Source organism: Myotis myotis, unplaced genomic scaffold, assembly GCF_014108235.1.
Source record: "Myotis myotis isolate mMyoMyo1 unplaced genomic scaffold, mMyoMyo1.p scaffold_m19_p_4, whole genome shotgun sequence".
NCBI lineage: Eukaryota > Metazoa > Chordata > Mammalia > Chiroptera > Vespertilionidae > Myotis > Myotis myotis.
Window position 1 is genome coordinate 2,214,563 of NW_023416346.1, and position 12,458 is coordinate 2,227,020.

A 12,458-nucleotide genomic window follows, 5' to 3' on the forward strand; every position below is an offset into this window, starting at 1 on the left:
GGAGGGGCTCACAGTTGCGGGAGGGTAGAGCCCCGTGCTGCCATAGGCCCAGCTGGTGTACGGTGAGCCTCCTGGGGTCCCCTCCAGACAGCAGAGGCATGCATTAACCTGGAAGACTGTTTGGGGTGTGGGTGGGTATGGGAAGGAAGAAAGAAGGGAACAGAAGGTCTGAAGCCATCCTGCTTTCAGGATGCAGTGATTCCCAACAGCCCCACATGGTGGCCAGCCTTCCCACCTTCCCATCGGTTGCCAGAGCAGCTCTGCTGGCCATTGGGGGACTCCTGGGTCTGAGTCCCACTGGTCACTCTGGCAGCTGCAGGCACCAGCAGCCTTTTCCCAATGGGCTTTTAGCATAACTTTGTGGAGCCCCATGGGCCACTCAACTAGGGTCACCCCCACCTACTTACCGTATTCATTCCCAATGAGGCAGTCTGGGGATGTACGTTCCCAGGTCTGCACATACACAGGGAACGTGACCCACATAGCCTCGTGAAGGCTTCTGGCCATTTCTAAGATGGCTTCTTTGTTAGATTCTACCCTAGCTATGGGTCTCCACGGCAACCCCAGTAACATGGAACCCTGCCAGAAAAGCCAGTGCAGCAGCTGCCTGCATATGCTCCAACTGGGGCTGGGGATCGAACCTAAACCCAGGTGCATGCCCTTGTCTGGGAATCAAACCCGAGACCCTTCAGTGCACAAGCCCATGCTCTCACCACTGAGAACACCAGCCAGTGCTCATAAGAGGGCCCATGAGAGGTTCCTATGGGCCAGGCCTGGAAGTTGCGTATGTCACTCTGCTCACTCCATTGATCAGAACTGTCACATGTCCACCTGTCATTGCAAGGGAGGCTGGGAAAGTGAGTGAGTCAGGAAGAAAGGGGAGCAGGGTTGAAAAGCCTATAGCAGTGCCTGCTACGGGATTCTGTAGACTCCCCAGAGCTACGCTGTTTCATGTGGTGGCCACTAGCCACAGTCAGGACAGTGGCTCCTGTACAAGGGGAGGGCAAGGCTTCCAGACCAAGGCTTGGTCAGAGAGAGTCACATCAGGGCTTCCTATACAGGGTCAGGGGAGTGTTTCCAGAGGGCAAGTTTAGGGGTTCCTATGAACGATCAGGTCAGAGATTCCCGAAACGGGTCAAGTTACGGATTTCTGTTGGAAGTCAGGGAAAGGTTTCTGCAGAATCCAGCACTGTTATAGGCAAGGCTTCCTGTAGAGGGTCAGAGCCATGGAGCCAGCACAGGGTTAGATCAGCAAGCCCTGCACAGTGTCTGGGCAGGAGGTCCTGTGCCAGGTGAGGCTGTCGGTGCCTATATAGGATGAGGTCTGGACTTAAAGCAGGGCGTCAGGACAGGTGCCGCCCCCAGATTCAGGAAAGGTTTTCCATGTAAGTTCAAGATTGAAGTTCACATTGAGAGTTGGATCACAGGTTCCTGTGGACTCTGTGGGGTAGGGTGTGAGGTAGGGATTGTTGTGCAGAGTGACGTCAGGGGTCATTGTCAACGATGTAAGCAAGGCTCCTGAACTCAATCGGGGTTCCCAAAGAGTTTGCAGATGGGGATTTCTTTGTTTAAAATATATTTTTAAAGATTTCAGAGAGGAAGGGAGAGGAATAGAAACATCAATGGTAAGAGAGAATTTCTGCAGACAGAGTCAGAGAGGTGGTTTCAGAACTAGATTTTCAGATGAGCAGAGTGGTTGTAAAATGCTACCTGGACGGCAGGGCTGCAGTGCAGTGTGAGGACAGAGCTGTCCCGTCCAAGGTCCAGCCAGGATTCCTATAGAGATGGAGTCCCATGAAGAGGGTCAGGCCAGGCATTTCTATAAGGGTGGGTGGGGCAGGCTCTGTCCTGCCACCAGGGAAGGCGGAGGTTCCTGTGCTGTGGGGGCAGGACAGGGTGCCTCCTGTAGAAGGTGAGGACCGGCGATCCTGCTCAGGGTCAGGATGGGTTTCCTGTTGATTAGAGAAAGGGTTCCCTTAGAGCTCCAGTATCAGAGAGGCTCCTGAACCAGGCTAGGGCTGCCGTTTTGATAGGAGTTGGGGATCCGGGGCTCCTGAACACGGCAGGTCCAGGGGCCTGTCCAGCACAGGTTCTGCAAGAGGTTTCTGTTCAAGACGAGGACAGGGGCTCCCACAGGATGAGGAGGCTGGGGTTCTGTGGAGCGGCCAGGGAAGTTCTGGACAATCCCTGTCATGAGCAGGGACTACTGTGGTTCTTCAGTGGGCCAGTGTGCTGACGAGCTGAAGGGATGCTGTTCTGTGGATGCTCAACCACTGAGCCACACCAGCCGGACTAGAGTATTTTTTCAGGTGTTCATGAAGGAAAGCACCTGAGCCTTCCGCTGTTGTTGACCACAGTGAGCGCTCAGGAAACGGTGCTGCTTGCGGTTAGGAGCCTCTGGGCAGTGTGGAGGCTCCGCCACGGAGCCTGGCTCAGCCCTGTGCCACCAGCTGGGTGGCCTTGGGAGAGACGCTTAACCTGTCTGGGTTCGGATGTCACCTGACTCCGTGCATGCTCCAGTGTGAGGGTTTGTTCCATGGAAGAACACATCCCAGGTGAGTGGGTGCATTGGGGAGGGAGTGGGCACTGTGGGGAGCTCACCACCTATGGGGTCTAAATATCCCCCTAGAGATTATTTTGTCCTCCTAATCTCCCCCTCCTTCTCTACCATTTCCCACAGGGCTGCAGGCCGAGCTGGGCTGAGAGAGATAAGAGATGAGTGACAAGAGGGCCCATGGACAACCCCACGGTCCCAGACCGGCCTCTGCCCTTCTTGCTGGCTGCCTTTCCAGCCCCACTCTTGGCCTCCCATTCCTGTCCTGAACATGTCTTCTGTCCCCTGGAGGTGGGCCCCTCACTTGCACCTGTATACATATTGATACCTCCACAAGCAAGTGTACAGAGCTGCTCACGCTGTCAGCCACTCGGAGGCACTGTGACAGGGCACAGGATGTGCGATACGCTCACATACACATGCTTGCACACAAGTGCTGCCCTTGCCAGACCCACAAAGACCTCCTGACACGCAGTACCTCAGGTCACACTGCTAGGTCTCCACATCCGTCCTACACAGCCCTTGGTGAGCATCCCAGAAATGTTTATTGAGCAAATGCTGTGCCTGGTACACATGCTGTCACACCGCCTCAGAACGACCCTGCATGGTGCACAATCACATGCGCACAGCCTCACCTGTTGCCTCAGCACACCCCGTTGCACACATACCCCCACGTCCTCTCATACAGTCACTTGTGCCCCATTTCTCACAGTTGTCTGGTGTCATGCACACCATCTCTCAGAACCTCACCCCCATGGTCACCACCTCACAGAGCAGTCAGCCACCACACACAGTCTCCGCCCATGACGTGTGCACGTACACGCCGTATCATACACCCTGGTTGCTGTCACACGTGGTCTCACATACGAGTACACTCTTATACTTGCACGTCATAACCCACTATCATGAAGGGTGACACGTGCTGTCTCACACGGCTTCACGCCATCACCAAAGAACCACAGGCACCGTTGCACACCCCACCTACCACGGCTCTTTATTCAGTCCCACTCAGACTCACACCTCCAACTTCAGGACTCTGATGATTTATTTTACAAATCATTGACTGTACAACCAAGGGCTATGGGGGGCCCAGATGTTGGGTTGTAGAAACTTCTGGCTCCACGCGGAGAGGGACCCTACCCCTGCTCTGAGTCATGCTCTGTGTCCTCATGGGCTGAGGGGCGCCTCCACAGTGCTGGTGGTGGTGGGAGGCATGGGGCCTGTGGGGAAGGAGCCTGCGGGTGAACCCAACAGGGGCCCGGGGAAAGGCATGAGGTGGCTGACAGGCCCTGACAGCACCACGGGGCCCGGGCCTCGGTAGAGATGGGCAGTACCAGGTGGGCCCAATCTCAAGCCTGAGGGCACTTCCCCACAATTCCCACCATCGCTGCCCCCAGCCACCACCATGAAGCCACCAGCCGGAGCATCAGCTGGTCCTGTGCCTCCCAGGCTCGACACTGGCTTCTTTTCTTTCTGTGATGGCCTGGGTTTTCTAGACTTTGTACCACCCTTCTGCACGGTCCGTGGTCGGTTCACCTGATGAAAGAGAGGCCATGAGTGTTCCCCAACCTCAGACTTTTGCCTCTGTGTCTCCAGCAGGGACACCCTTTCCACCCCACTCCTTAAGAGTCGGGAACTGGGTCAAGGACTAGGGGAGCAGGCCCCAGCTGTGGCACAGATAATGCCCTAAGGAGTCATGAGCTTGTGAGGCCCTAAGCAATGGAAAGGCTGAGGGAGCCTCTAGCCATAGGACTAGCTGATGGCTGGAGGGGAGGAGGAAGGAAATGAGAAATGGAGGAGAGAGAAGGGAGCAGGAGGGAAAAGACAGGCAGGGAGGAGATGAAGGTGTAGAGAAGAGAAGGGTGATAGGGAAGGAGGAGGGAGGAGAATAACAGGGAGAAGAGAGGAAGGGAGATAGGAAGAATACAGGAAAGGAAAAGGAGAAGGAAGGCCAGGTTAGTGGGATGGGGGTGCAGGGGGGAGGCTCCAAGAGGCAGGGCACACCTGGTGTCGCTTGTAATAAAGGCCGCAGGCATTGCACACGGGGTCTCTATTGGCATTCAGCCGCCACACTGCCGTGATGGTTGTCTGGCAGTTGGTGCACTGGGCACCTGCCCGCTTGCTGACCTTCTGGGGGCAGCAAGAAAATGAGGGTCAGTGCACTGGTGGGTGGAGGACCCAGGAGGTGAGGGTCAGGGTGCAGGCAGGGCTTCCTGGATGAGGCATAGACTGAGGGTGCTCTGAGGGGCGAGGACATGGCCTCCTGTCCCGGGGCTTTCCAGATGGCGTGGGGTGCTTCATCAGTGGTTCTCAGCGTTGGCGGACATTGGACTCACTTGGGGAGTCGAAAACAATCCTGATGCCCAGGCAGCGCCCCAGACCAAGTAAATCAGCCCATCTCGGGAGGGCCCCACGGTGATCCCAGTGTGTAGCCAAGGATGAAAGCTGCTGTGCAGGGAGTGGACGGCGTGCCTGCTTGCAGCCCGAGGGTGGGCTGAGGGTAGACACTCCTGTACAGAGCTGGGTCCCTGAGTGGATGGGGCAGGGAGGGGGGATGTGGGTTCTCATAGAGTGTGAGGGCAGAGATCCCTGCCCAGAGAGAGAACAGAGGACCTGGGGGAGGGGAGGCCGGCCTGGGCTCTTACCCGGCGCCTTTGGGGCTTGTTCTGCCTAGTCATCGTCTGACCCCCGGCATTGCACAGGTGGCACTGTGGAGCGGCTTTCGCTCTGCCGGACTTTCGCTCTGCCGGACTTTCGCTGTGCCTGGTACACATGCTGTCACACCGTCTCAGAACCACCCTGCATGGCGCACAATCCCAGGCCTCTGGTGATGTGGACAGGGGGCAAGAGGGACCAGGCTCAGCCCAACTTTGCCTTGGACCCCATTCTCCTCCTCAACCTCCCTGTCCCTTTGGGGGAGCCTCACCACAGGTGGACGGGGGCAGGGCTCCTTGGAGGCTGGGGGAGGAATAGACCGCTGGATTGGGGGGGCTTCTGGTTGGAGGAAAGAAGCTCCTAGGAAAGTCGGGGGGCCCGTAGGCACTGCTGGGGACAGGGATGGAGGAAGGCACCGCAGGCCCCAGCGCCAACAGGTCCGGACTCAGTCGCTGTGTCCTGATGTTCTCTAGGAAGGTGCCTCTTGCATAGGAATCTTCTGAGGCCTGGGGAGGGGTGTACTCCCAGGAGGGGCTCACAGTTGCGGGAGGGTAGAGCCCCGTGCTGCCATAGGCCCAGCTGGTGTACGGTGAGCCTCCTGGGGTCCCCTCCAGACAGCAGAGGCATGCATTAACCTGGAAGACTGTTTGGGGTGTGGGTGGGTATGGGAAGGAAGAAAGAAGGGAACAGAAGGTCTGAAGCCATCCTGCTTTCAGGATGCAGTGATTCCCAACAGCCCCACATGGTGGCCAGCCTTCCCACCTTCCCATCGGTTGCCAGAGCAGCTCTGCTGGCCATTGGGGGACTCCTGGCTCTGAGCCCCACTGGTCACTCTGGCAGCTGCAGTCACCAGCAGCCTTTTCCCAATGGGCTTTTAGCATAACTTTGTGGAGCCCCATGGGCCACTCAACTAGGGTCACCCCCACCTACTTACCGTATTCATTCCCAATGAGGCTGTCTGGGGATGTACGTTCCCAGGTCTGCACATACACAGGGAACGTGACCCACATAGCCTCGTGAAGGCTTCTGGCCATTTCTAAGATGGCTTCTTTGTTAGATTCTACCCTAGCTATGGGTCTCCACGGCAACCCCAGTAACATGGAACCCTGCCAGAAAAGCCAGTGCAGCAGCTGCCTGCATATGCTCCAACTGGGGCTGGGGATCGAACCTAAACCCGGGTGCATGCCCTTGTCTGGGAATCAAACCCGAGACCCTTCAGTGCACAAGCCCATGCTCTCACCACTGAGAACACCAGCCAGTGCTCATAAGAGGGCCCATGAGAGGTTCCTATGGGCCAGGCCTGGAAGTTGCGTATGTCACTCTGCTCACTCCATTGATCAGAACTGTCACATGTCCACCTGTCATTGCAAGGGAGGCTGGGAAAGTGAGTGAGTCAGGAAGAAAGGGGAGCAGGGTTGAAAAGCCTATAGCAGTGCCTGCTACGGGATTCTGTAGACTCCCCAGAGCTACGCTGTTTCATGTGGTGGCCACTAGCCACAGTCAGGACAGTGGCTCCTGTACAAGGGGAGGGCAAGGCTTCCAGACCAAGGCTTGGTCAGAGAGAGTCACATCAGGGCTTCCTATACAGGGTCAGGGGAGTGTTTCCAGAGGGCAAGTTTAGGGGTTCCTATGAACGATCAGGTCAGAGATTCCCGAAACGGGTCAAGTTACGGATTTCTGTTGGAAGTCAGGGAAAGGTTTCTGCAGAATCCAGCACTGTTATAGGCAAGGCTTCCTGTAGAGGGTCAGAGCCATGGAGCCAGCACAGGGTTAGATCAGCAAGCCCTGCACAGTGTCTGGGCAGGAGGTCCTGTGCCAGGTGAGGCTGTCGGTGCCTATATAGGATGAGGTCTGGACTTAAAGCAGGGCGTCAGGACAGGTGCCGCCCCCAGATTCAGGAAAGGTTTTCCATGTAAGTTCAAGATTGAAGTTCACATTGAGAGTTGGATCACAGGTTCCTGTGGACTCTGTGGGGTAGGGTGTGAGGTAGGGATTGTTGTGCAGAGTGACGTCAGGGGTCATTGTCAACGATGTAAGCAAGGCTCCTGAACTCAATCGGGGTTCCCAAAGAGTTTGCAGATGGGGATTTCTTTGTTTAAAATATATTTTTAAAGATTTCAGAGAGGAAGGGAGAGGAATAGAAACATCAATGGTAAGAGAGAATTTCTGCAGACAGAGTCAGAGAGGTGGTTTCAGAACTAGATTTTCAGATGAGCAGAGTGGTTGTAAAATGCTACCTGGACGGCAGGGCTGCAGTGCAGTGTGAGGACAGAGCTGTCCCGTCCAAGGTCCAGCCAGGATTCCTATAGAGATGGAGTCCCATGAAGAGGGTCAGGCCAGGCATTTCTATAAGGGTGGGTGGGGCAGGCTCTGTCCTGCCACCAGGGAAGGCGGAGGTTCCTGTGCTGTGGGGGCAGGACAGGGTGCCTCCTGTAGAAGGTGAGGACCGGCGATCCTGCTCAGGGTCAGGATGGGTTTCCTGTTGATTAGAGAAAGGGTTCCCTTAGAGCTCCAGTATCAGAGAGGCTCCTGAACCAGGCTAGGGCTGCCGTTTTGATAGGAGTTGGGGATCCGGGGCTCCTGAACACGGCAGGTCCAGGGGCCTGTCCAGCACAGGTTCTGCAAGAGGTTTCTGTTCAAGACGAGGACAGGGGCTCCCACAGGATGAGGAGGCTGGGGTTCTGTGGAGCGGCCAGGGAAGTTCTGGACAATCCCTGTCATGAGCAGGGACTACTGTGGTTCTTCAGTGGGCCAGTGTGCTGACGAGCTGAAGGGATGCTGTTCTGTGGATGCTCAACCACTGAGCCACACCAGCCGGACTAGAGTATTTTTTCAGGTGTTCATGAAGGAAAGCACCTGAGCCTTCCGCTGTTGTTGACCACAGTGAGCGCTCAGGAAACGGTGCTGCTTGCGGTTAGGAGCCTCTGGGCAGTGTGGAGGCTCCGCCACGGAGCCTGGCTCAGCCCTGTGCCACCAGCTGGGTGGCCTTGGGAGAGACGCTTAACCTGTCTGGGTTCGGATGTCACCTGACTCCGTGCATGCTCCAGTGTGAGGGTTTGTTCCATGGAAGAACACATCCCAGGTGAGTGGGTGCATTGGGGAGGGAGTGGGCACTGTGGGGAGCTCACCACCTATGGGGTCTAAATATCCCCCTAGAGATTATTTTGTCCTCCTAATCTCCCCCTCCTTCTCTACCATTTCCCACAGGGCTGCAGGCCGAGCTGGGCTGAGAGAGATAAGAGATGAGTGACAAGAGGGCCCATGGACAACCCCACGGTCCCAGACCGGCCTCTGCCCTTCTTGCTGGCTGCCTTTCCAGCCCCACTCTTGGCCTCCCATTCCTGTCCTGAACATGTCTTCTGTCCCCTGGAGGTGGGCCCCTCACTTGCACCTGTATACATATTGATACCTCCACAAGCAAGTGTACAGAGCTGCTCACGCTGTCAGCCACTCGGAGGCACTGTGACAGGGCACAGGATGTGCGATACGCTCACATACACATGCTTGCACACAAGTGCTGCCCTTGCCAGACCCACAAAGACCTCCTGACACGCAGTACCTCAGGTCACACTGCTAGGTCTCCACATCCGTCCTACACAGCCCTTGGTGAGCATCCCAGAAATGTTTATTGAGCAAATGCTGTGCCTGGTACACATGCTGTCACACCGCCTCAGAACGACCCTGCATGGTGCACAATCACATGCGCACAGCCTCACCTGTTGCCTCAGCACACCCCGTTGCACACATACCCCCACGTCCTCTCATACAGTCACTTGTGCCCCATTTCTCACAGTTGTCTGGTGTCATGCACACCATCTCTCAGAACCTCACCCCCATGGTCACCACCTCACAGAGCAGTCAGCCACCACACACAGTCTCCGCCCATGACGTGTGCACGTACACGCCGTATCATACACCCTGGTTGCTGTCACACGTGGTCTCACATACGAGTACACTCTTATACTTGCACGTCATAACCCACTATCATGAAGGGTGACACGTGCTGTCTCAACGGCCTCACGCCATCACCAGAGAACCACAGGCACCGTTGCACACCCCACCTACCACGGCTCTTTATTCAGTCCCACTCAGACTCACACCTCCAACTTCAGGACTCTGATGATTTATTTTACAAATCATTGACTGTACAACCAAGGGCTATGGGGGGCCCAGATGTTGGGTTGTAGAAACTTCTGGCTCCACGCGGAGAGGGACCCTACCCCTGCTCTGAGTCATGCTCTGTGTCCTCATGGGCTGAGGGGCGCCTCCACAGTGCTGGTGGTGGTGGGAGGCATGGGGCCTGTGGGGAAGGAGCCTGCGGGTGAACCCAACAGGGGCCCGGGGAAAGGCATGAGGTGGCTGACAGGCCCTGACAGCACCACGGGGCCCGGGCCTCGGTAGAGATGGGCAGTACCAGGTGGGCCCAATCTCAAGCCTGAGGGCACTTCCCCACAATTCCCACCATCGCTGCCCCCAGCCACCACCATGAAGCCACCAGCCGGAGCATCAGCTGGTCCTGTGCCTCCCAGGCTCGACACTGGCTTCTTTTCTTTCTGTGATGGCCTGGGTTTTCTAGACTTTATACCACCCTTCTGCACGGTCCGTGGTCGGTTCACCTGATGAAAGAGAGGCCATGAGTGTTCCCCAACCTCAGACTTTTGCCTCTGTGTCTCCAGCAGGGACACCCTTTCCACCCCACTCCTTAAGAGTCGGGAACTGGGTCAAGGACTAGGGGAGCAGGCCCCAGCTGTGGCACAGATAATGCCCTAAGGAGTCATGAGCTTGTGAGGCCCTAAGCAATGGAAAGGCTGAGGGAGCCTCTAGCCATAGGACTAGCTGATGGCTGGAGGGGAGGAGGAAGGAAATGAGAAATGGAGGAGAGAGAAGGGAGCAGGAGGGAAAAGACAGGCAGGGAGGAGATGAAGGTGTAGAGAAGAGAAGGGTGATAGGGAAGGAGGAGGGAGGAGAATAACAGGGAGAAGAGAGGAAGGGAGATAGGAAGAATACAGGAAAGGAAAAGGAGAAGGAAGGCCAGGTTAGTGGGATGGGGGTGCAGGGGGGAGGCTCCAAGAGGCAGGGCACACCTGGTGTCGCTTGTAATAAAGGCCGCAGGCATTGCACACGGGGTCTCTATTGGCATTCAGCCGCCACACTGCCGTGATGGTTGTCTGGCAGTTGGTGCACTGGGCACCTGCCCGCTTGCTGACCTTCTGGGGGCAGCAAGAAAATGAGGGTCAGTGCACTGGTGGGTGGAGGACCCAGGAGGTGAGGGTCAGGGTGCAGGCAGGGCTTCCTGGATGAGGCATAGACTGAGGGTGCTCTGAGGGGCGAGGACATGGCCTCCTGTCCCGGGGCTTTCCAGATGGCGTGGGGTGCTTCATCAGTGGTTCTCAGCGTTGGCGGACATTGGACTCACTTGGGGAGTCGAAAACAATCCTGATGCCCAGGCAGCGCCCCAGACCAAGTAAATCAGCCCATCTCGGGAGGGCCCCACGGTGATCCCAGTGTGTAGCCAAGGATGAAAGCTGCTGTGCAGGGAGTGGACGGCGTGCCTGCTTGCAGCCCGAGGGTGGGCTGAGGGTAGACACTCCTGTACAGAGCTGGGTCCCTGAGTGGATGGGGCAGGGAGGGGGGATGTGGGTTCTCATAGAGTGTGAGGGCAGAGATCCCTGCCCAGAGAGAGAACAGAGGACCTGGGGGAGGGGAGGCCGGCCTGGGCTCTTACCGGCGCCTTTGGGGCTTGTTCTGCCTAGTCATCGTCTGACCCCCGGCATTGCACAGGTGGCACTGTGGAGCGGCTTTCGCTCTGCCGGACTTTCGCTCTGCCGGACTTTCGCTGTGCCTGGTACACATGCTGTCACACCGTCTCAGAACCACCCTGCATGGCGCACAATCCCAGGCCTCTGGTGATGTGGACAGGGGGCAAGAGGGACCAGGCTCAGCCCAACTTTGCCTTGGACCCCATTCTCCTCCTCAACCTCCCTGTCCCTTTGGGGGAGCCTCACCACAGGTGGACGGGGGCAGGGCTCCTTGGAGGCTGGGGGAGGAATAGACCGCTGGATTGGGGGGGCTTCTGGTTGGAGGAAAGAAGCTCCTAGGAAAGTCGGGGGGCCCGTAGGCACTGCTGGGGACAGGGATGGAGGAAGGCACCGCAGGCCCCAGCGCCAACAGGTCCGGACTCAGTCGCTGTGTCCTGATGTTCTCTAGGAAGGTGGCCTCTTGCATAGGAATCTTCTGAGGCCTGGGGAGGGGTGTACTCCCAGGAGGGGCTCACAGTTGCGGGAGGGTAGAGCCCCGTGCTGCCATAGGCCCAGCTGGTGTACGGTGAGCCTCCTGGGGTCCCCTCCAGACAGCAGAGGCATGCATTAACCTGGAAGACTGTTTGGGGTGTGGGTGGGTATGGGAAGGAAGAAAGAAGGGAACAGAAGGTCTGAAGCCATCCTGCTTTCAGATGCAGTGATTCCCAACAGCCCCACATGGTGGCCAGCCTTCCCACCTTCCCATCGGTTGCCAGAGCAGCTCTGCTGGCCATTGGGGGACTCCTGGCTCTGAGCCCCACTGGTCACTCTGGCAGCTGCAGTCACCAGCAGCCTTTTCCCAATGGGCTTTTAGCATAACTTTGTGGAGCCCCATGGGCCACTCAACTAGGGTCACCCCCACCTACTTACCGTATTCATTCCCAATGAGGCAGTCTGGGGATGTACGTTCCCAGGTCTGCACATACACAGGGAACGTGACCCACATAGCCTCGTGAAGGCTTCTGGCCATTTCTAAGATGGCTTCTTTGTTAGATTCTACCCTAGCTATGGGTCTCCACGGCAACCCCAGCAACATGGAACCCTGCCAGAAAAGCCAGTGCAGCAGCTGCCTGCATATGCTCCAACTGGGGCTGGGGATCGAACCTAAACCCGGGTGCATGCCCTTGTCTGGGAATCAAACCCGAGACCCTTCAGTGCACAAGCCCATGCTCTCACCACTGAGAACACCAGCCAGTGCTCATAAGAGGGCCCATGAGAGGTTCCTATGGGCCAGGCCTGGAAGTTGCGTATGTCACTCTGCTCACTCCATTGATCAGAACTGTCACATGTCCACCTGTCATTGCAAGGGAGGCTGGGAAGTGAGTGAGTCAGGAAGAAAGGGGAGCAGGGTTGAAAAGCCTATAGCAGTGCCTGCTACGGGATTCTGTAGACTCCCCAGAGCTACGCTTTTCATGTGGTGGCCACTAGCCACAGTCAGGACAGTGGCTCCT